Raw genomic sequence first — 24,842 nt, forward strand, 5'->3', positions numbered from 1 at the left:
ATATTTTCACATGTATTTTTAACAGAAAAATGAGGAAATAAACAACAACATGGGTTTCTTGGTCATTTTCAGTTCTTCAGAACATCTCATTACCCAGAGCAAACTGATCTCTTGGGCATTCTATTGAATTAAGGATTCACTTTAATCAATAATCATGTAGTATTTCTAGATAAAAATTGAGCAGAATAAACCACTGGGTATGTGCTAAAGATTTTTCTTTTGTTTTAGCTGTGCCATTTAAACAGACTCCCTCTTTCAAGCTTCCAGCTGCTCTTTTTCCTTCTTTTTTTTTTAATACAGTTGACATATATTATATTAGTTTCAGGTATACAGCATACCGATTCAACATTTATATATATCATGACATGACACCCATGATAAGTCCAGTTATCATCTGTCATCATACAGAATTATTACAATATTATTGACAATGTTCCCTAAGCTGTACTTTATATCCCCATGACTTCTTTATTTTAGAAATGTAAGTTTGTACCTCTAGATCTCCTTCATCCATTACCCCTCTGGCAACTACCCTCTACCTTCTGACAACCACCAGTTTGTTCTTTGTATCTATGAGTCTGTTTCTGTTCTGTTTTATTTTGTTCCTTTGCTTTTTAGATTCCACATATAAATGGCAGGGGTAGAAGCTGCTTTTGTTGTGGAGGGTAGGGTGCCTGCCTCAGTGGGTTCACCAGGGAACATGGGGTTGGGGTGAGCAGTGATGGCATGGTATATGGAAAGAGTCAAAAATGGCACCCACCAGCACCAGGCCAACTAGGTAGAAGGAGAGTAAGAATGGCGGTACCTGACAGTTTTCTGTTCCTAAGGAAAGTTCTTACAGACGTTTGCCCTTCTGGCACATGCCCTAAAATGAGTCAATGTATCTCCTTCACATATGACCCAAGTGCTTTTCAAATCGGCATCTCTGGAGTGGGTCTCAGAGTGAGGGAATTTGTGTACAAACCCTTTAAAAGTGGAGTCTTTCGGGGCGCCTGGGTGGCTCAGTGGGTTAGGTCGCTGCCTTCGGCTCAGGTCATGATCTCGGGATCCTGGGATCGAGTCCCGCGTCGGGCTCTCTGCTCAGCGGGGAGCCTGCTTCCCTTCCTCTCTCTCTGCCTGCCTCTCTGCTTACTTGTGATCTCTCTCTGTCAAATGAATAAATAAAATCTTTAAAAAAAAAAAAAAAGTGGAGTCTTTCCTATAGCCCTTCAGCTCTCCTAGACTTGACCCCACTGGTTTTCAAGGCTGCGTATTACAGGGATTCATCTTTCTAGTGGGAACTCCATGGCTAGGGTGCCTGATGTGGTCTTTAAACTCCTCACTGTTCAGGGAGAACCTTCATATTTGTGATATCCCTCCCACTTGTGGGTCACCATGCCGGGGCTATGCACCCTAACTAGACCACATCTCTGGTCCTCCTATCGGTCTTGATGTGGCTTTTTCTTTTTACCTTTAGTTGTGAAAGACCTGTTCTGCTAGTCTTCAGGTCGTTTTCAGAGACAGATGTGCCATAGGTAGTTGCAGTTTTGGTGTGTCCATGGGAGGTCAGCTTAGGATCTTCCTCTTCTGCCATCTTGATCCCTGGACAGTAGGCTCTAGTTATTATCTTCTCAATTGAACCGAGGAAAAGAACATGGAAAGTGAGAGAAACAAGCTGTTATTTATGCAACAAAGGCTATGAAGCAGGACCAAAGGCACCATGAGAAAGACTTTCCACATTTAGCTTCACCTAGAGGTGATCAAAGACTCTGGAGCCACACTTCTGATTTCTAAGCCCAGTTGCACCCTGCCCCTTAGCAGGGTGATATGTGTGATATGTGGTGATATAGGTGATATGTGATATGTGTGATTGTGGGCATGTTATTACCCCTGCCGCAGCTCCTCTATCTGGAAAATAGAAATAAAATAGCATCTACCTTATAGGGCTACTCTCACTAAAACAGTAACATGTAGAAAATATAAATATATATACTATTGTTTTGCCTTCAGAATACCTTGTCTTAAAACTGTCTATGTCATTAGTACATAAACCATGAAACTGAATTTGGATAGATTTGTTAATTATAAGCTTGCTCAATATTTGATATCTGGAGTTAGAAAACAAAATAAGTTGGACACTGCCTAACCAATATAAACCTCAGTGATATTTTCAGGGAGTTTAAAATTATAATCTTTAATAATTGATCCTTTCATGTAATTCTAGCTTAGATCTATGTCTAGGTATCTTTAACTTTTAGGTTCATGAGCTTATTTATCTTCTTGCTAAAGTTCAAAATCTAATTTCTAACACAGGTTACTTACTGTAATAAACTCTACGAGCTTTAAAATGACAAGTTGAAAGATACAATTTTTTAGAGTTATGAATTAATAGCCATATATGTCAAAGACTTTGAAAGTGCCAACTTTTTCATATTTATAGATATATTATTGAAATGATAAAAAATGAACTGCGGAAAGAGGAAAGAACTGAGAACCACATACAATGAATCAAACATACTTAACAAGACATGTACAGACACTTTGGTGTGCATCTCTTTTATTACATTACATTAATCAAATACCGCTAAAGACATCCATCTGAGCAAAGTGTCACAATAATATTCTATAAAAACATTCTTTTGAAAAGAGTCCATCCTGACAGCCATATCAACTATATTGTCTTAAGTGATTGTCAGACCCACATTTCTCAGAAATTAAGACAATTTAAGTGTGTGCCTCTTGAGCTCCCTTCTCTCTCCCCACCCACTTACTTCTGCCCCTCCCCCAAAGTTGGTTTTTTTTCAAAGAAAATAATTTATTTAGAGAAAATGCACAAACTCTGTTAATGACTCATAAAAACCTGGCTTTCGATGATTTAAGTTTTTTTCTGAAAGCAGGGTATCAATTTTTCTCATTTTTGAAGTTTCACAAATTATAATAGAAAATTATGATTATTTAGCAACATAATTAATCTGACCTTAAGAGGACTTTTTCCTAATGTAACATAGAAATGATGGTTGTACATAGTTGTAATGAGGTATCTTTTCATTTTCATATTGATAAACTACCTGAGTATTGCAATTTTTATACGTAACTGCTCATAATGTGTGTTTGGATTTCTCTGCTTAAATTCTATTGTATTCTATTAGAATCCTACTTTATAGAAAATGAAATCTATCACAATATTCTAGTTAATATTGAGATGAACGCATATGATAGCAAATAGGTGAAGAAGATGAGAAATCTCACAGGATCTGTGGCCATCAGGCTATACAAAAATCATAGTATATTACGAAGTCCTTTTTGTTATAGTCAGATATTTCAGGGAAAGTGACAACAACATGTTAAAAAACACAACTTTTTTTTTTCTTTAAATAGCTCATGTAACCCATCTTATACATTCAGACAAAATTTATAGTTCTCTATTCTTACATTTTGGTTTTGCCCTTTCTAAATTAACAATAAAGGTACCAATTTTATTTTTTTTACCCTGAAGGAAAAAATCTTTAAAGACCTTTAGGGCTAGACATTTTTCTTAATTACTATGTAGCTGAACAATCAAAATCTAAAAACTGGAAGCTAGTGACTGGGTGGGTGACTGACTTTAATACTTTATTTTTAGGGAAACCTAAGACAAAACTGATGGCAGGTAGAAAGAGGACAAAAGTGTCTACAAGCTGCTTAGTCACCTATACATTAAAAGCATTTGGAAAAAGGGCAAATTAAGCCAATTACACCTTTATTTCCATATAAATTCAATTTTCTCTTTCAGTTTGAAAACACAGTTTTAATATTATACTATCCCCTGCCCCGAAAAAAAACAGAGCACCCAACAAATAAGCAAGTAATTTTTCCGTTTGATGTAATATAGCTAGAACCCACTGTTCTAAAATTATAGTAACTGTATAGAAAGAAAATCTGAGGTACAGACATGATGACTTTTTAGACCGTGTTGGGGCCACCTCCAAAATCTGGTTCTCTTATTATAAGACACCTATACAAGTTCTTTCTCTTCCAGTCCTCGGCACATTCAGTGACCAGCCCCACTTTTTCCTACCACTGCATTACCAACCTAGTAAATTCTATGTATGACTAATCTCTATTGACCTTGACCTACTAGATTTCTTACTTGTATGTAAAAATCATGACAGCCTGGTTTAAAAAAATGAAGTCATTCTCATCATTCAGTCCAGTAGGTCAAGTCCCCAAACTAAAGCAAGTTCTCCCTTCAGATTTTCCATTGAACAGCTAAATCTATTTTACTCTGATTAGCTTTCAAACTTTCTTAAAACTCATCATTTAATTGTATTAGTATTGTAGTTGTCAGAACGCAATTTTATTTGATACTGTTTAAACTGAAAATAAACTTTACCAGGAAATCATGTTAATTTTCTTTAAGTACTCTGGAAAAACACAGAAGGTTTTGAATTCAAACAAATATAAAATGTATTTATGATTTGGATTTTTACCAGTATAAAGTATGTTTTTGGCTATTAAATCTTATGACCACAATCAATTCATCTGTGCTATATGAGAGATTAATAAGAGCGATAATTTAAGCATTTTTCTCTAATCCTGACCACAGTTCTGCAAGCTAAGTACATTACTCTTAATTTGCCAGCAAGGGTATGGAGGTTGAGTTGGATGCCTGAGGTTGCAGTAGTAGTAGGTAGGCAGAGCCCAAATTGAATAAAATCCAGGCCTTTCCAGCTCCTAAAATATGTTCTTTGGAGCCTAGTGGACTGCTGGCATGAGAGAGAGTCAGTCAATTCTCCTTAACAATGACTTATTAGAACCAGTGAGTCAGTGTTCAGAGAAGTTCTCCACTAAAACTAAGTTTGAAAGAGCCCCAGAGGGTTGGCCCAAGGAGACCTTCACCGTTTAGGAAAAGCTCAAAACCAGGCAGGCATTGTGTGGGGCAATTTCCAAAGACATCATCCTTTAACTCTTTGGACACAAGAATCCCAAGAAAATTTTCAAAGCCAAATAACATTTGTTGCATGGTTAAGTGCACCTTTGCTTTTCTTTTCCCCCTCTCTTTACTAATCTAAGAAGATTACAAAAAGAAAAGGTACCAAGTAAAAAAAATAATAATAATAATTTAAAACAGAGTTCATCAACTAGCAACACCTGTGACCTAAAACCAGACCACTGGTTTTTGTTTTGTTTTTGTTTTTGTTTTCCCCTACATAAAGATTTTATTTTTTCCAATTAGTTTCAAAGCTCCAAAACAGGATATCTTCCCATAAGATTCCAGATTTCTGGCTCCTCTTAAGAATTTAGGAAATTTGGATGCAAGAATATACAATGGAGAAAAGACAGTCATTTTAATAAATGGTGCTGGGAAAACTGGACAACTACATGCAAAAGAATGAAGCTGGCCCACTTTCTAACACCATACACAAAAAATAAACTCAAAATGAATTAAAGACTTAAATGTGAAACCTGAAACCATAAAAATCCTAGAAAAGAACAGAGGCAGCAATTTTTCTGACATTGGCCATAGCTTTGTGTTTTTAGATACGTCTCCTGAGGCAAGGGAAACAAAAGCAAAAACAAACTATTAGGACTACACCAAAACAAAAAGCTTTTGCACAGCGAAGGAAGCAATCAATGAAATGAAAAAGCAATCTACTGATTGGGAGAAGATATTTGCAAAGGATCTCTCCAACAGGAGTTAATATCCAAAATATATAAAGAACTTATATAACTCAGTACCCCAAAACAAACAACCCAATTAAAAAATGGGCAGAGGACATGAATAGACATTTTCCCAAAGAAGACATGCAGATGGCCAACAGACACACGAAAAGATGCTCAACATCATGCATCATCAGGGAAATGCTAATCAAAACCACCATGAGATGTCACTTTACACCTGTCAGAATGGCTGAAATCAAGAAGACAAGAAATACCAAGTGCTGGTGAGGATATAGGAAAAAAGGAACCCTTGTACACTGTCGATCGGAATATAGTGGTATAACTACTATGGAAAATAGTGTGAAGTTTCCTCAAAAAATTAAAAATAGAAATGCTATATGGTCCAATAATTCCACCACTGGGTATTTACCTAAAGAAAATACAAACACTAATTCAAAAAGATATATACAGCCCTAAGGTCACTGAAGCATTATTTATAATAGCCAAGATATGGGAGCAACCTAAGTCTCCATCAATAGGTGAATGGGCAAAGAAGATGCGGAATACACACACACTCACACACACACAGGCGCATGTAGCTGTGGTGGAATATTATGCAGTCATAAAAAAAGATTAAGTTCTGCCAGTTACAACAACAGGAATGAAACTAGAAGTATTACACTAAGCGAAATAAGTCAGATCAAGAAGTATAAATACCATATGATTTCAGTCATATGTGGAATTCAAAAAACAAAACAAATGAAGAGCCACACAAACAAAAAGAATCAAAATTGCAAATACAGAGAACAAACTGATGATTGCCAGAGGGAAGGGGGTAAGGTGGGTGTGCAAAATGGGGGAAGGGCAGGGGGAGACACAGGCTTCCAGTTATGAAATGGATAATTCATGAGAATAAAAGGCACAGCATAGGGAATATAGTCAATAACATTGCAAGAGTGATGTGTGGTGACCGATGGTAGCTACACTTGCAGTGAGTGATATAGGAAATGTTGGGGTTCAGAGCCAACAGCCAAGAAAGAGTTCTCGAGATATCTTTGGTGCAAAATGCTGGTTTTATTAAAGCTCAGAGACAGGACCCATGGGCAGAAAGAACAGTCAATTATATACTTTCAAGTTGAGAGGGCGTTAGGGATAGTATAAGTCTCTAAAGAATTTTGGAAAGTTTCCAGGACCTTGAGGGGGGCTAGCTATTGTTAGGAAAAGGTCATTTATTACTGTCTAGTAAAACCCTAGTCATGAGACCCTTCAGATATGTATTGGTGGGCCATATGCCTGAAGGATGATTGCCAACATGTATCTTGGGAAGTAGAGATAAAGGAAGTTTCCAAAGGAATTTTTATATGTTAAAGTAGACTTACAGGATCCTGGGGGGTCAGGCCATGACTGCCTCCTGCCCTTACCAAAGTATTAACATTGAGGCAGCTGAGTTCCTAGAGGGATGTCACTCTGCCTATTTCAAGGAATTGTCAATGGCCTGTAAGTAGTAAGTATATATATATTTTTTTCTTTCTTTTGCCTTTGTTTCCCACATCAGTGAGCACAGCATAACTTATAGAAAAGCTGAATTACTATGTGCTCACCTGAAATTAATATAACATTATACATCAACTATACTCAAATAAATTTTCTTTAGAGAAGTATTAGAAATTCTGTCTTCTCTATATCCATAATCTAGCAATTGGCTGGAGCAGAATGGAATTCATTCAAGTTTAGAGAAACCACAAGCTATCCGGCTCACTATTACTTCCTCCCTCCCATCCCAATCTCTCAATATGTTCAATTATGTTACTCATTTGTACCCCATACGGACTTTTGTGTGTGAGTGCTGGTCTGAGGCCTCTATAAGATCCTTAGAGAAGTGATCCCGTCTCAGTTTCTCATAGTCTCTTTACCCAGCCTCTCTCGTGTCAACACCACGGGCTTTCCATGATGTGGGGGAAATCTCATAAAAGAGAAAGAAGTAGGCTATAACCAGGAAGCAAAATCTGGCTTTGAGTAATTCATGCTTCTTTACAAACAAGCTGAGCTGCCATTACTCTCTGAATCCCAATTTTCTAGTGCAGAAGCTGAAACTGAGAAGGTTGGTTTGATTCCAGAACAGCAAAGAATTTCTCAACAGGCACCATCTCTCCCAGTAGGAGCAGCAGGCAGGTAAAGTAACCTGCCAATTCTCAATGCCTCTGTGGACCCCTCAGGGAGGATGTGGGGCTAAAATAAGCAACAAATGGGGAGATGCTCTATTCGGAAAGAGATTCCCTGGTTGTGTGCCTTCCCTTTTCTCCACCTGCATCCATATAGAGCCCCCCCCAACCCCCATGACTGTCCCACTCATCCGGACTTTGAAAGAGAGCAAGCACTCAGAAACAATTGGCAGGTGATTTCAGTTTATTACCTGCCTGCCACGCTAATTACTAGCCATTACCTTCCAGCAGCACACGGTTTGGTACGGTTGTGAGACACAGGAAGGGTTTACTTAACTGGAAGGATCATTTTTCTCAGACTGAAGAATGCCAGCATTGGCAGCCTCATGCCTATCAGTGTTACATAACGATCAGCTGGCACTCACTCTGCGAGGATTATCCTTGAAGAGGATGCACACAGGCATCTCACTCAGAAAAGACCAGAGGAATAGCCGTAGTCATCATTTGCTTCAAATTTCACATCGTTCTGTACTAAGGGGGGGGGGAACAACACAAATACCATCTTGCAGTGTTCCTAACCAAAATGACTCTGAAAACATACAAAATACAGAGTGAATACAACTCTCTCACTTTAGAAGTGCATCTTAGAATGCATTCGGTTCTAGGTCGCCATCTATGATTACTCATCAATAAGATGATTCCGCCACAATCCTAATTTCCACTTGCAGAATGGGTATTGCTAATATCTGTAAATTAGGGACATCCCTATTAAATGAAGATCCATCAAAAATGGTCATTTCTAACCCATACCACACATATAAACTGTGACACGAGGCATAAAAAAAAAATTGTAATACTTTTCAGTTACTTTTTAAATAATAAAAATCCCAGTTCTACTGCCTTCGTTTTCAGTTTGATTTTATGTTCTTGTGCACCAGTCTCAGCCGGATGAACACCGGAATGTATAGCTTTTCAATTCACCTAGTTAAAACCTTATTATTTTACTCTTCTGTAGCTTGGCAATGAACAAAGACGTACCAGGTATGTCACTCATTGTATTTTGCCAGACCTTTGAGGATAATTTACAGGATTTTCCAAAATGACACTTCCTTTTTATGCAGCAGCTTGACCATAAAGACAGAACACTCTTCTGACTGCAAATACAGCAATTATACCAAGTTATGCTTTGACACTGTTACCACAGGCAAGTGGCCAAAGAGCATCCACAGTCAAAATATCTAAGCAAGTTAACAAGCTCCCTTTACTCTCTACAGAGCGGAAGAAGAAAGGGAATCCAGCCCCTGAGAAATGTTAAAATGAAGGAGAAAAAAAGACTGTTGGTGTTTGTTAAAGAAAATGGTGTCAGTGTCTTGGGCTGATCAAGGTGTAGAATCTGAGGCCCTGACAGATGCCCAGGCCTACGTTTGACAGGAAGCCTTTTTCCAGGTCAGATCTTCTTTGATGATCTCAACTAATGAATGACTCCAGTCTGCAAGGCCTTGCATTGGGGCTCCACCTTGCTTTCATGGTTTGGCCACACGGGTCTGCTGTCCCTCTCACCTCCCTCTCCCCCATCCCTCACAAGAGTGCATTCTGCCTCCTCTTTTCTCAATTCCATTTTATAAAATATCACCACATTTACCACACAAAAGACATCGAAACTAATTAAGTAAACTCCAAAGAACTATTACAAATCATTTCGCTTCAGCCAGAGATATCAGATTTAATTAGGTGATCGGTGTTGATGGGGTATAAAAACAAAAGCTATCTCCTGTTTGAAAAGGTTCAGGCCCTATAGAGACCCAGTCTTCCCACTATGACACAAATAATAATTGAGCACTTCTAAAAAAAAAAAAAAAAAAAAGGCAGGCATGGAAAGAGTTTTCTGTTAGAGACAAAAGCTTTCAACTAAGGTTTGTTTTCTCTTTTTGCCAGGTGATTTAAAAACAAAACAAAACCAAAAAAAAAAAAAACCACACCATCTACAAAGAAATAGCTATAACCTACATTGCTATCACCATGACACAGAATAGAAAGTGGTTCTAACAAGCATAATTTTTGCAAGTGATTAATCAAAACCTATTCAGCCAGTCATCTTCAATGATTATCAACAGACTTGGTTAAGAGCACAATGAAAATAGTTCATTTTCCCCAGGTTACCCATCAAACAACATCTTTTTTTCAGCATATTAAACAAAAGACTCAAATTCAAAGTTAATACAGCAGTTAAAAGATGTGAAATTTAGTGTAATAGATAGGTTGTTCGTAAGGAAAGTGGGAGAAAAACTAGTTTCTACCTGGCTCCACTTCAAACCAGCATCGTGAACTACCATGAGCTCTGTTTCTACCATTCACGAGGAACATGTTATTTTGATATATTGGCAATAAATAATATAGGATGGGGTAATTATTTCCAAATCAATCTTTATCATGAATTAGTTGACAGTCTCCGATATACAGACCTATTAGATCTTAAAAGATGATATTCTTTCCAAAGAAAGTTTACCTTTATCACAGTATTTATTAGATTAAAAGTTAAAAATGTGATGCCACTTTTTAAATTTTCGTAACACAGACTTATGACAGCCAGACTTCTTATAACAATGAAAATCTGTGTCATGATGGTCTTAACTGTTTCTCCAACACATGTGTACAGATTAACAGACACATTTAGAGATTATCTGCACATTGGTTTCTCCACGGTCAACAGGAGATCTCTTTTGATTCTAACTGGTATTATGGTTGGAAGCTGGTCTGAATAATGGCTTTTTTATATGCTGTTGTTAAACAATTCTCTGGAATTTCTATCCAACAAACGCACATAACTTTATATGGTGGAATGGCCTTCAAGCAAGCCTGAAACCGTCATGCAAGTTACCAAAAAGGCCAATGCAATATTTCCCGAGTTTAAGTACACCTCAAAATTCCTTCCTTTAGCTCCTAAAATGTTGAAAGGAAAATAATTTTCTACGCTGGCATTTAAATGGTATCGTTCCATGTGAAAAGAGTTACTAAGACATTTGTTGGAAGTCAACAAAAATAATTCGGACATATTTTGAACTTATTTTATCTGACTCCTCGACATTTAATTTGGTGTGAAAAACGGCAACGGTCGAAAACAGATGTGAAGGGGCTAAGTATACAGCAGAGGTCAAAACAAACATAAAACACCGCTTCCATTTCTAAAAGAGAGGGAAAAATGATTCCTCCAGCAACAGGTTCTATGTTAAACCTGTTTTTTTATTGTTCTGCTTGGGATATCTGTAGACTGCGCAGTCCACCCTGTCTGCCGCGGAGCAATACCTCTCAGCACTGGTAATTTAAGACTTTCTTCTCTGTAATACACTGAACCATCATAACCTGTCTCTTCCCATTTAGTTTAACCTACAACCACCACATACTGATTTGGCTGTGTGTGGCTTTTTCTATTGCCATTTATTACTCTGCTCGACTCCTGAAATTCTGTTTGCAATTTAAGGCCACAAATTAGAAGCGTAAGTCATCTGTTTCCTATAATCCCCCTGTCAGGACTGGAATCACATTTGGAGCTCAGCACTGAGTCTGGGCCCGGGCCCTCACAGACTTTCTGATTGGCTGGCCTCTCTAAAAGCTGCTGTGGAATAAATAAAATGCTCTGGAAAATAGAGCTTTTTGCCCTCCCCTCCCCAAGAAAAAAGGATGAAAGCAAAGGAACCAAGTTTCTAGTATTTTTCTTCTCCCTTACGTAATTCTCAAATCAATTGCTACAACGGTAGGTTGTTGATTTGCTGGGGATCCCCCCCAAAAAATAGCAGAGCTGAATATTATTTTTTAAGGACAAAATGGGAAGTATTGAAGATTCCATGGGAAAGAAAAGTATAATCCTGCCTCAGTCAGCTATGTATTTTTGCTACATGTGGGATATCTTTTATATAAGTCCTGCCATTTCTCTTATAAAACACGTTTCTTTTTTAGATTGCAGATGTACTAATTAGCTGGGTGTTTTTTAATAGTGTCATAGATCTTTTGCTAAGCTAAAAAATCTATGAAATCCTCATCCCCTCATTCTACCAGGCTTTCACTTTTAAAATATTTTGGCAAATTTTACTTACTATCCCTGGATTTTATTACTTATTTCAAGAAATCAAATATGAAATTAGTTTACCTTTGTAAAACGCATTCATCCTTTAAACAACATAAGAATTTCAAAAATTTGGGACTATGAGTGTTTCTTCTTTCCTTTTTCTTCCTCAGTTCATTTTAATAGATTTTCTACTATCCCAGCTGTGGCTTTAGACTCTTAACATTTCCTATTTTAAAATCTTCCCATTTTCTTTCTGTTATACTTTCAGTGAACAACATACCAGATTACATATTAAAAACAGCAAGATACAAAATATAAATGGAAAGAAATACCGAATAGCCACAGCTAAGACCATACTCTGAGTTCTCAGTGCAATTGTGAACAGCCACTGGGCTTTAAAAAATCATTAGTGAACAGGAATAAAATCCAACAGACTGACTCATGTTTATTAATATACTTATACTAGCTATACCTGGGCCAAAAGGTGGGAAATAGATGGATCAATATTAGCTGAATGTCCCAAAAGCAGAGTTTGTATTTCAACAGAGAACAGAGTTTAATGTGGGAAATTATATATGCGATGCAAGCTACATTTTAGCCAAAAATAAAAATTAAGTTAAAAAATAATAACAAATGACTTTAAGAAAAATAAGAGAACTTAAAGGGAAACAAAAGAATCATAATACTAAATCATTTTAAAGGTATGTGATTATTTACAGAACCACTTCTGGAAATGTTTTGTGCTTCTGCAACTTAAATTTTTTTTTTTTTAACATCAATTTTTGCAGGCTGGTAGTCTATAGTGTGGCCTATGATGTCTGGTAATTTAAAAGAAACAAAGGAGGAAAACTCGCCAAGACGTTGAGGTTTCAAAAAAAAAAACAAATAGCTACTGTACATGCGCACTCTATTTTCTAGTTTTTTTCTTCCAACTATACTTTCTGTGTTGCAGATTTATTTAATAAACAAATGCATCTTCTGGGCCCATAATACACAAATGCATGCTACTGTTAATTCATTTACAGAATGCGCCGTGATGGCCCCTGAGCAAAAGAGCAATCTTGTTATAATGAATGTGTACTATTCTTAATAAGCACACTGTAGCAGCGACCCGCACTGCACACAAAAGCACACCCAAACCATTTGGTTTGTTCCCAGAGCTCGGACACCAGCACCACTATTAAATAGCTGTGCGCTGGGAGAGCAATCCAGTATTGGCATGCAAATGAGTGCACGAAGAGGCCAGATGCTGCTCTTTAGAAAGGAAAAGTGCCTCCGCTCAAATTTAGGGGGAGAGAGAACCTGTGAATGTTGCAAGGGCAGGGCAGTTTCGAGATTGTGCTCCATTATATTTCTGACAGGGGTGGGACTGCCGGTGGGATGAGCCTAGGACGGATGAATAGAACAGAACTTTTTGCAAACACAGGAGTATTCAAGCACTCCGTATTTCCATGGGTTCCCCTAGAGATTGCCCACGACATTTTTGGTTTTGTTTTTTGTTGTTGTTGTTGTTTTCTTTCTTTCGGCTTTTTCATGCCTTCCTTCCAGGTCCAGAATGATTAACTCCAGCACTGAAAACCTGAGAGACCTCATCTCTCCTTTTCAAGTTCAAAGTACCACCATGCATAGGAGTTTAGTAATTCTCAAAAGCTTTATCATTCCGAATAAAATATTAGGTTATTGAAAAGAACATGAAATCTTTTTTCTCCAAATGAGCTCATCATGCATGATATTCATCTGTGCTTGGTGAGCTTTCATAATTTGTAGTGGGCAGATGACCCATTCCTGGCTGCCTTTATCTTATCATAACGTTTGACTGCCTGGAGGACAGAGGAGTAGGAGGGAAGCCAGTACTCGAGACACTGAAACTGGCCTCGCAAAAACTTTGGTAGACTGTGTTCCAACCAGAATCAAGACCTTGCTTTTCCTGTTGGCTCATTTTTCATGTTCTCTTCTTCTCGATGTTTAGGGAGTCATTGATTTATTTGATTTCTTGAAGATAGTAGGAAATGATAAGGATTATAGTCATGAGTATGTGTTTTGAGAAAAGGACTAATGAAAAAGAAGCATGAACACCCATACTTAGTAAAATTCACAAGGCTAAGTAACAGGATTCCTGTGACACTGATAATTAAAATATATAGGTGTAATATGTCTCCTTTATAATAATGACATTTGGGGGAGGGGGCACCTGGGTGGCTCAGTGGGTTAAACCACTGCCTTCAGCTTAGGTCATGACCCTGGAGTCCTGGGGTCAAGCCCTGCATTGGGTTCCCTGCTTGGCAGGGAGTGTGCTTCTCCCTCTGACCTTCTCCTCTTTCATGCTCTCTCTCTCTCAAGTAAATAAACAAAATCTTTAAAGATAATAATAATAATGGCATTTGGGGATGAGCCCTTCCTCTACCCTCATTATTAATCATGTAATAATAGAATTTACCATATAATTCCAATAAGCATTTATTGGTATTTATTATTATTTATTTATTTTTATTTATTTATTTATTATTGTGCTGGATACTGCACAAAGCTCTACGAAGAGCTGTAAGTCACAGGAAACAAAATGGTGCCTTGTAGTGGCCAAATCTACACATTAAACCTCCTGATCATAGCTTATTAATTATAACCCCACAATAAATAAATCTTCTATGCAGAAGTGCTGACTTTAGTAAAAATAGAAATGACTATAAATATATCCAGTGAGAGTATATCCATTTAATTCTTAGTCGATCATAGCAGTCTCTAAATTTCTGAGCAGCCCTTTCCTATCAGTCAAGTGGTCCATAAAATTCATCCAAACATTAATAAATATGTATTGAGCACATTATAGTTTCCTAGGGCTGCCTGGATAACAAAGTATCAGAAATCGAGTGGCTTAAAATAACAGAAATGTCTTCTCTCACGGTTCTGGAGGCTAGAAATCCGAGATCAATGTGTTGGCAGGACCACACTCCCTCTGAAAGCTGGAAGGGAGGATGCTTCTTTGTCTCTTCCAGCTCCTCAGAGCCCCTGGTGCTCCTTGGCAAGTGGCAACATGACTTCAATCTCGGCTTCTATCTTCACATGGCCATATTCCCTTGATGTCTCTGTCTGTAACGCTTCTCTTTCTATAGACACCGGTCATACTGGATGAGGCCCACCCTAGGTCAGTATGATCTCATTCTATCCGGATTACATCTACAAAGACCCTATTTCCAAATAAAGTAACCCTCCCAGGTACAGGGCATTAAGACTTCAACTTCTTGGGGCAGGGGGGGAATTTAACCCATTACAAGCATTTACTAAGTACCAGGCAATTGCACTGGGGGATTTTTATCACTTTATCCCGAAAGAATCCTGTGAAATCTGTTGTGGAATTCATTAGCAAAATGTTGTTGAAGATATTCTTACTTCATCATAGAGAGTCATCTCTTTGCAAACTCGGGAAAAACTGTTCTCAGACTCAGTATGAAGAATCAAGGTTCTTCCAGTTGTCTCTGAATCATTTTAGATGCTATTAGTCTCATAACTGATCTTATTACTTTCTTTAAGTTGGCTGCTAACAAGTTAAGAATCCAATTTGGACCCACCACAAATAAGTACATAATAACCTCATAATTGTATTTTATTTTATTTTTTTTAAGATTTTATTTATTTATTTGACAGACATAGATCACAAGTAGGCAGAGAAGCAGGCAGATAGAGGGGAAGGGAAGCAGGCCCCCTGCTGAGCAGAGAGCCTGATGTGGGACTCCATCCCAGGACCCTGAGATCATGCCCCAAGCCAAAGGCAGAGGCTTTAACCCACTGAGCCACCCAGGCGCCCTCATAATTGTATTTTATATTTTTCTGTCTTATTTTATTTTATCTTATCTCTATCTTATTTTTCTACTTATTTCTTTTTGTCACCTACAGGCTTTTATCTTTTTTTAAAAAGATTTTATTTATTTATTTGACAGTGATCACAAGTAGGCAGAGAGAGAGGAAGGAAAGCAATCTCCCCAGTAAGCAGGGAGCCCAATCCAGGGCTCAATCCCAGGACTCTGAGATCATGCCCCAAGCCAAAGGCAGAGGCTTTAACCCACTGAGCCACCCAGGCACCCCCACTTACAGGTTTTTATCTTGTCCATGCATTTTGGAAATGATATTAAAATGATTCATTTTGGAGCAAATTTATTATAAATAACTTACTACAAAGAAAATATTTAATAGGATAGACCCAAATGAATTTCATTTTCCCTAAAACAAAAACAATTTAAAAGCCAAAATACACTGTGAAAATGAATGCATTCCAAATACTAACTTATCTGTTCTCAATGAGTAAGAATAACCAAGTATCAATGATAACATCATAGGACATTTATAAGCTAGGTTGAATCCTCACGTAATACTAACACTAGGGGGAAAACTTTGAAGAAAAGTTTCTGAAAACTTCTGTATGCCCTATAATGAATGAAAAAGAAAACAAAGAGACTAACATGATCACTTGCTTCAGGTATCTGAAAGCTATCAATAGCAGATAGAAGAAGCATTGTATGTTCAGAGTCAGATTAGTATCAGTAAGTATAGATATTACAAAACAGAGTGAGAAGAACTACTAATTCAAGATGATCAACATTAGAAATGATCGTGCCATTCTCAACTCTCCATTATTAGAAATGTTTGAGCTAAAGTACATCATCAGTCAGGGATCTGAAATAATGAATCTCAGTATTAGTAATTATTTGGCTCTAGGAACCAAATTTCCTTCCATCCAACTCCAAAAGCCTACAATCAATGATTAATAAAAACATACTGCCATTGTTTTTATTACAATTGGACCCATTTAAACAATTCCAAAATTTATAATAATTTCACAATTAGAAAAGAGCTAGACATAGGAAAAGGTCTGTCTAGGCACCAGTTGTGTACCAAAACTTCCTTCCTACAAATGTACTACAGAACACAACCACAAAATAAAGAATTTGGATAAGCAGGCTGTATATCATCTCACCAATTTCAAAAAAGAAGCAACTAAATTTTAGCAAGAAAAAAATCATCCAATGACATGAATGAAATCTATATAGCATAACCAGAATTATAAATTGCCAGCTCTGTGATTATAATGGAGATACAGCCATACCACCTTCCAAAGAATCAGAAAATCATGACAACCGTTACCCAACCATTCAACTCAAACCATATGTGACTTCTTCTTAAGCAATATCCAAACATCTAGTTTCCAAATCCAGTCAGTGAAAGGCATGGGGTAACACTGTGGCTCTTTAGGTGATGACTATGAATGTGCTCCAGAGTCTCCCAACTTTCAGGCCATAACTGTGCACCTTGGCCATTGTTGTAACTCAAGGTTTTTCCTACTCGCCTATCACTGAGCCAAATTTCCATATGGCAGGATGCTAGGACTCACCTGGTCATCTCCCTATAAACAGGTCTACTGTGCTATGCTGCCCTTTGATTCCTGGGTTTTCTTTCGAATGCATGTGCACTAGGTTTAGTAGATGAGATCATTATTCCTTTTTCCCTTTTCCTGATGGATGACAAACTATTGCAATAAAAACTGAGCAGTCCCTCCATGTTATTTCTGGCTTTACCAGTGACCTGCTCTGTAACTTTACCCAAGTCATTCACTCCTTCTACGGACAGGGTCCTTCAGTGGTAAACCGGAGGTTGTTAGTTTCACCAGATCATATTCAGGTCAAACTAAAATCTGCACAGGAAAGTTCCTATAGACAAGGAAAAGTATTATCAGTACTGTTGTTGTTTGACCAATACAGCTGCAGAACTTGAAGATTTAAGGTCTCCCCATGGATTTCACTGTGGCCTCCAGAATCTGAGATTTAATTTTAAAAGAATTAAATTTCCAGTCTGCTTTCCAGGGGTAACTGTGAGAACGTATGCTGACAGACTGTTGTCTTCAGAGGCAAAATCCAGACACACTAAGACAATGCCACAGCTTGAACAGGGGTGACCCTTTCCCATTCATCTTAATGGAGTGTTAAACTTGAAGCCTAATTAGGTCCACTTAAATGCCAACATTATTATACTTTTCTCTGCTTATCTTCATACCAGAAACAATCAACTAATGCACTCATTTAATCTGAGTGCGTGCAACGATCACATCCAGACACCCTGTCATTTTGATAGTCTCCTCTGCAGTCATAAAAGTACAAGTTTTAAACTTCCACTTGGTTGTTTTTAATTATCCACATAATTAGATTACTTTCTATTACCTTGAAATTTTAGAGGTGAGACTGTATACACATGTATATAACATTCGTAAGGCAGTGGAGCCTGATGGCTATTCCCATAATGAGAAGCTGGTATCAAACTTGCTCCCAGGATAACAAACTAAGATGTGTTAAATGAAAGATCCCATTCCTGCCCTTCAGAGAAGGCTCACAGTTTATCCTTCGTGTATGCGCCTAAGTTTTCAACATTCCCCCTTCTGATTCATCACTGCTGTGTGGACTCTATTTTAATGTTTAATCCTGTGACAAACCTTGGAAGAAATAGAATTAAAAAATACATAAATCCATGCTTGCCTATTTTGTACCTAGGAGGATCCAGATCTAGGCCCTTAATTCAAAGTCCTTGACTACCTTATAAAATATCTCGTAAAAGTATATTTATTTACTCATGGCTATAAGGAGATTAGTCTGTTTTTCTTTAATGGTCTCTGGGCCAAGACGGCATATAAGAAAAATTTTTGGAAGTTTGTCACACAGGCTTAGGGATAAAGACATCAGTGCATGTCTTCAAAATAGGACAAATTCTCACCCCTCTGCCTACACACCTCCCACTTAGGCCATACTCCATGTGCCTAAGCATCTGAATGTCAAAGAATATGAGGCTTAGAGGGATGTTTCCAAAGGTGTCTGTAACAGACATTGCTAGTGGCCTCTTTGGTTTTCCAACCATTCCTAGATACACAGAAAACTAAGTTCCTTAGCTCCTTTTGCAGTTGAGTGGGACTATGACTAATGCTGGCCAGTGGACTGGGACAAGGAGGCCACTTCGGGGAGGAAGTACTTAAGAGCCAATGCATAATCCCTAATGTTCTCTTTCACTGCTTAGACAAACCCTAAAGCCCCATGTCGAGAGAAAATTGTCATGAGGTAGAAACAGCCCAGAATGTTTGGTTTCCAACTGGAGGACCCCTAGAGAGATGCCTGGGCCAGCAGAAGATCTGCATCACTGAAAATAACACTAAAATTTTGGTTAACCATTGAGATTGTAGTGTTGCTTGTTGCTACAATATTACCTAGCCTATCTGGTCTAAAACAATGTGTCAGAATTAATTTCCAAGCCAAATCTCCCTAGGTGGACTCCTACATGTAACTGTCATCTCGGCTTCCTTCTAGCTTACAAACAAAGGTTTAAGAATCATTCTGGACAGTCCAGCAAACTCCAGTTTCCTTCTTCGCTTTTGATTCCCTCATCTTTTGTACTTTGATCTTGAAAGATGTGAATCAAGTCACATCACTGGCTGCTTTTTTTCCATCAAGAAAGAAAGATGAGAGACGATCGTCACTCTCAATGCTCAGAGCATTTTCTAGAAACAGAGAATTGGCATCCAAAACCAGGCCAGAGTCAGAGAGGGCTGGGTAAAAAGCTCTTAGGTAAAACCTTAAAATTCAAGTTTACATTATCCAAGTAGACACCGGTACAAATACCCATTGGCTAACTACAGAAATGGGGCACAATCCAGAGAGCCATTGCAGAGGACTGGAAGGACAAAAGATGTACATAATCTTTAAAAGGGGACTTAGTTGGGGCACCTGGGTGGCTCAGTGGGTTAAGCCTCTGCCTTCAGCTCAGGTCGTGATCCCAGGGTCCTGGAATCGAGCCCCGCATCAGGCTCTCTGCTCAGCAGGGAGCCTGCTTCCTCCTCTCTCTCTGCCTGCCTCTCTGACAAATTGTGATCTCTGTCTGTCAAATAAATAAGTAAAATCTTTTTTAAAAAGCGGGGGGGCTTAGTTAATAAAAATACCAACTTACCGACTTTTATCTGAATTGAGCTAAGTGTAGGCTTCTCAACTTTGTAGGTCTCAGCTCCTTCCTGACCCTCTCTTCTGTCTACACACTCTCATTAGTGAGCTCATCCATTCATTCGCTGGATCATGAGCTAACGAATCCAACATCTTGATCCCTAGCCATGATCATCCCCCAGAAATCCAAATTTGCATAACCAATCATTACTTGAGATCCTCATTTGTATGCCAAATAAAACTTTCAAAATTCACACACATGAAAGAGAAAGTATGAGTCCCTCTTCCCAATCCCAACTGACTTCTGCCCCAGGAATCTCCATCTCTGTAAGTAGCACTCATCTCCCTAGAGAATGAAACAATATTCAAGCACAGGGCTTCCCAAACTCTAATGAATGAATATATGAATCACCTGGTGGTCTTCTAATTCAGTAGGTCTGGGTTATAGCAGATAATTCTGCATTTATAACAAGTTTCAAATGATGTGATGCTGCTGGTCCTCAAATCACATTATTGAATAGCAAGGACCTTGGAGATAATTCTTGGTGCCTCTGTTTCCCTAATGCACATCCTCTACACATATTCAAACAATTGGTAAGGCCTAATCAACCACATTTTTCCAGAATATATTTTCCAACTCACAACACCTAGTCAGTACCACCATCACCTTTCCCCGTATGATTGACATAGATGCCCATCTAGTCATCTGTTCCTACTTTGTCCCCCACTCTGTGGGGTCTTTTGTCCACTGCAGCAGCAAGATACCAATCACAACAGATCACTACTAGCCAAAAGTTTTGTCTTTCACACCTACACTTAAATCCCATTAATGACTTTAGAGTGGCCCCTGCCTGTCCTTCAGCCTCATCTGGTATCATTCATGCTCCGTCCCAGGATGATCAAGCCACACCAATCTTTCATTCCTTAAATTTGCCCCTCAGTCTCACCTTGAGGCATTTACACCAGCTGCTCCCTCTGCCCTTGATCTTTCACATGGCTGGCTCCTTCTTGTCATTCAAATCACAGCTTAAATGTCATCCAGAATGACCTACCTGAGCACCCAATACGAAATAGCCACTCCGTAACCTGTCTTTTGGTATCAAATCACTGTTTTATTTCTCTGTACTTATGCTACGTGATATTTTTCTGGATTGTTTATTTGCTCATGTTCTGTCTCTCTTCCTCCCTCCCTACCTCACTCTCAAACATCACTCATTCTCCCCTTCAGTCTTCTTCTCTCCATCTCTTCCCACCCACACTGAGAGGGAAGCACCACGAGAGTAGAAACTATGCCCGATCTCGTCGAGAGCCCTGCATCTAGGTCAATTCCTAGAATGTGGTAGGTACTCAACCACCACTTGATGTATGATGACATGAGTAAATGATTGAAGGAAAAGTTCTAGAGGCTACTGCAGAGTGAGAGAGGACATGCAAGTGCCTGGCATACAGACCTTCCACCTTGTCCTACAGGATCCTTCTTAAGTTCTTATCTGAGTCCATCCAATTCCACGTGGTATATTTACAAGATCATCTGGGGGGTCGGTTGTCATCATTTTTGTCATCAGAAAACCTTGTGTTTCATCGTCTCTGCCACAAGTATTAGAATTCAGCCTATTTCAAAACAAGCCAGCCAGGTTCTTAAAGAGAGCAGTCCCTCTGAGCATGGACTTCATTTCCATGACTCTCCACTGGTCACTTTCACCCAAGAACTTTAACTTCCCACCCATCTATTATTTGAAGGGTTGGGGATTGAGGGTTGGGGTGGAGCTTACTCATAGAGATTTGAATATGTAGTTTGATAGGATTATTATAAAATATACACATGGAAACAAGGAGATTCTAATGGATTACAAAGTGTAGTCCGCCAACTGGTGCTATCTACGTCACCTGGGAGCTTGTTAAAAATGCAAATTCCCAGGCCCTGCCCCCGGCCTTCTGAACAGAAATGCTGGGGATGGGCCCAAGTAATCTCTGCTTTCAAGGTTCTCCAGATGATTCTGATGCCTGCTACAATTTGAGAGCTACCGACTCAAACCATTCGCACATACCACCATGACTTTTCATTGCTCAGGAAACACTCAAGAATACTTAGTCTATTCTTTGTTTCTTGAAGCTTATGGTGCCAGACTCATGCTATCCTGTGCCTCTCTGAGCCATGCCTCATAGAATTGATAAAATCAAGCACTCTCTGCTCACAGCTACGTGAAAGGATGCCAAATATGCTGAGATCAAATATATATATATATATACATATATATATATATATAAGAATAAGGTGAAGTCTAAAGTTCAGTGCAGCAGATACCCTTTATATCTTGTCATCACAGACAAAGAGAAGGCAAAATAACTGAAGCAGCCCCTGCCCCCTCAGTTTGGTGGGAAGGAGCTGAAATGAACCTGGCACTCTGATTTCAATTGTATTAAAATTTTAAAAATTCATAAAAAATACTTAATCTAGGCATTAAACAATATCCCAAAGAGTGACTCAGACCTGCACAAACTGAGTCTTAGCAAGCAGATATTCTGGAATGTTTGACTAACTGTAGTTTATCCAAGAAACCGGACTCAACCAAACCTCCTTCATTCAACTTCTTTTTACCTTCTTTATCATTCTCTGTTGTTCCCTCCAATGTAGCTAACAGCACTCCAGTGAGACAGCTGGTTCTTGGTATCTGAGGAAAGAAATGACACCTGATTCTTTAACTCTGCTGGGCAACTGTCTTATAAATACACACAAACACACACACACAGCACCTATTCAGTTGCTAAAAGAAATTCCAAGTGTGCAGTCATAGCTGAACTATATGTCAGTCACCCAGTTGCTCAATGAACCAAATCTCAGCAACCTCGACATGTATTCAATTCAGGCAGATGTGATATTCTTAGCTTCACAACCACAACATCTACCTGCTTTCAGTTTTGATCCTAGAAATATTTCTGTGTCAGCCATCACCAGTTTCAAGATGAGAACTTACATAAGTTAGTGGTGAGGGAATTTGCTTAGAAAAAGGGTGGGGGGGGCTAGTACTTGGGTGAACTGATTCCCAGTGTTGGTGGCTAAAATCCATGGAATCACTGTGGATCCATATTTTATTAAAACAAAAGTAGATATTGTAGATCATTTTGTAGGTCATGGTTTGCATGAATTGCTCTAGTCACATGTGGAGACAAAGACCTTTTCTCTACTACCCACCTCCTGTATATTTGTTGATTCCTATTAAATTTCCCAGTTGTCAAAAAGAAAAAACAGTAGTATTATGACTAGAATCATAAATTAAGGGTGATATTATCACGGAAGACTGAGATGAAGAATATAGAAGGCACTCCAAGAAATATATATTAAAAAAAAAAACTTAGTCATCACTTGGTTATATATGGGGATTGTGCACCCATATATAACCTGGGTGGCTCAGTCAATTAAGCATGAGACTCTTGATTTCAGCTCAGGCCATGATCCCGGGGTCATGGCATCCACCCTGTGTGGGGTTCCATATTCAACAGGGAATCTGCTTGAGAGTCTCTCTCCCCCTTTCCTTCTCTCCTCCCCTGACTGCTTTCTCTCCATCCACCCTTCTCCCCACTCCCCACCCTGCTTGCTAAGGTGAGTAAATAAATCTTAAAAAAAAGAAAAAAGAAAAATTTAGTGAAAAATTAAAACAATGTTGGAAAGGTGTTACTTAGATTACCCTAACATATTCTAGAATGTCATTCATTCTTATAGGAATTTTGTCATCTGACCAATCAGACAAGACTCCTTATATTACAAAAAAAAAAAGAAACTCACAGAAATATTGATCTTATTCCTCAATATCAATATTATGAAAAAATTCTACTTCGATTTAAATATTGTCATCATTGTAATACTATTTCACAATTACATCAGACATGATTACTGAGGCCTTCATATGCTTATAGTACATTGTTAATTTTAATAATTATTATGAACTTATGAGGAGAACAGAACAAAGATTATTCTCCCTGTTCAAAATATCAACATGTGAGTCAGAGATGTTAAATTTAATCAAGACCACATAACTAAGCCACATGGAGCTGAAGTGAATACCAGATCTAGCACTTTTTCTTTTATGTAACACAAACTTGACTGCTATCCCCAGATATCCTACAGGGTGGTAGAAGAAATCTTTGTTCAGTAATTTAATGTTGCTTTACTCTATCCTGGTTATGGGCTTTTTTTTTTTTTTTTTAAGCCATAATGACAAATGTTGTTTTAGACAGTATATTCAGTGACTGATATGAGAACTCACCTTCTGAAGACCCAGGCCCATTCCACACTTAGCAGTGTTTCTTATCATGCTAATGTAAAATGTTGTGGGTAGCCGCAGCGGGGAGGAAAGAGAAACATTCATCACAGGAAGAAATGGCACATATTGATTTTTCTTGCCATTTTAAGAGACAGGTAATACAATTTCATTGCCTGTTCAGTATGAACATTGGACTTAATGGAGTTATGGTTTATGATTTGGCCATTGTGTCGTGCTTCTCTTCCAACAATCCCCTCCCCATCTCAGACTCTAACCCACAACACGAGGCAACCAGATAGCTGGGTCTACCCATTTACACCAAATGCCATTGGTTCTGCGGAACCTGAAACACAGCGTATCAAAGAAATGATGAAGAGAGACCAGTCCCTACAAGGTATTCACCTCAAGTACCCACGCCTGGAGAGCACTGGAGTGCATGCCTACAAGGGGCGTCCCCCCCAGCACAAAAGAAAGGGCCACACTGCCCCAGAAAATATGGCTAGCAACGTGAAGGTCATGGTAATTTAGGAATTTATTAGTTGTGGCAGGGTTTGTTCCAGAAAAGGCATAGTCTTAAAAGGCAGAAAGGTGTTAGGTTTGTGCTTCACTTTTTGGCTTTTTTCCAGGAAACCAGTTGCTAGTGTTGGGAGACAGTTTTCTGTAGGTCTCTCATTTTCCGTATATCTTGCAAACAGAAACACTGACTTCTTTTATCCCATATTATCTGTGCAAGGATATTTGTGTAGTGGGTACTCATGGAAGATAGAGATAT

General features: G+C 38.5%; 1 long non-coding RNA gene and 1 pseudogene across 1 annotated transcript; one reads left to right on the forward strand and one right to left on the reverse strand.

The window, feature by feature from the left end:
- Positions 1-1,105: 1,105 nt before the first annotated feature.
- Positions 1,106-24,124, reverse strand: LOC122902681. The gene is made up of 4 exons (XR_006383845.1): positions 24,074-24,124; positions 22,408-22,480; positions 1,451-1,606; positions 1,106-1,145 (listed from the first exon to the last, which is right to left on the reverse strand). It is a non-coding gene; the product is annotated as an uncharacterized LOC122902681 (long non-coding RNA).
- On the forward strand, positions 21,964-22,203 carry LOC122902679 (annotated as a pseudogene).
- Positions 24,125-24,842: the final 718 nt, after the last annotated feature.

This window comes from Neovison vison, chromosome 3, assembly GCF_020171115.1.
Source record: "Neovison vison isolate M4711 chromosome 3, ASM_NN_V1, whole genome shotgun sequence".
NCBI lineage: Eukaryota > Metazoa > Chordata > Mammalia > Carnivora > Mustelidae > Neogale > Neogale vison.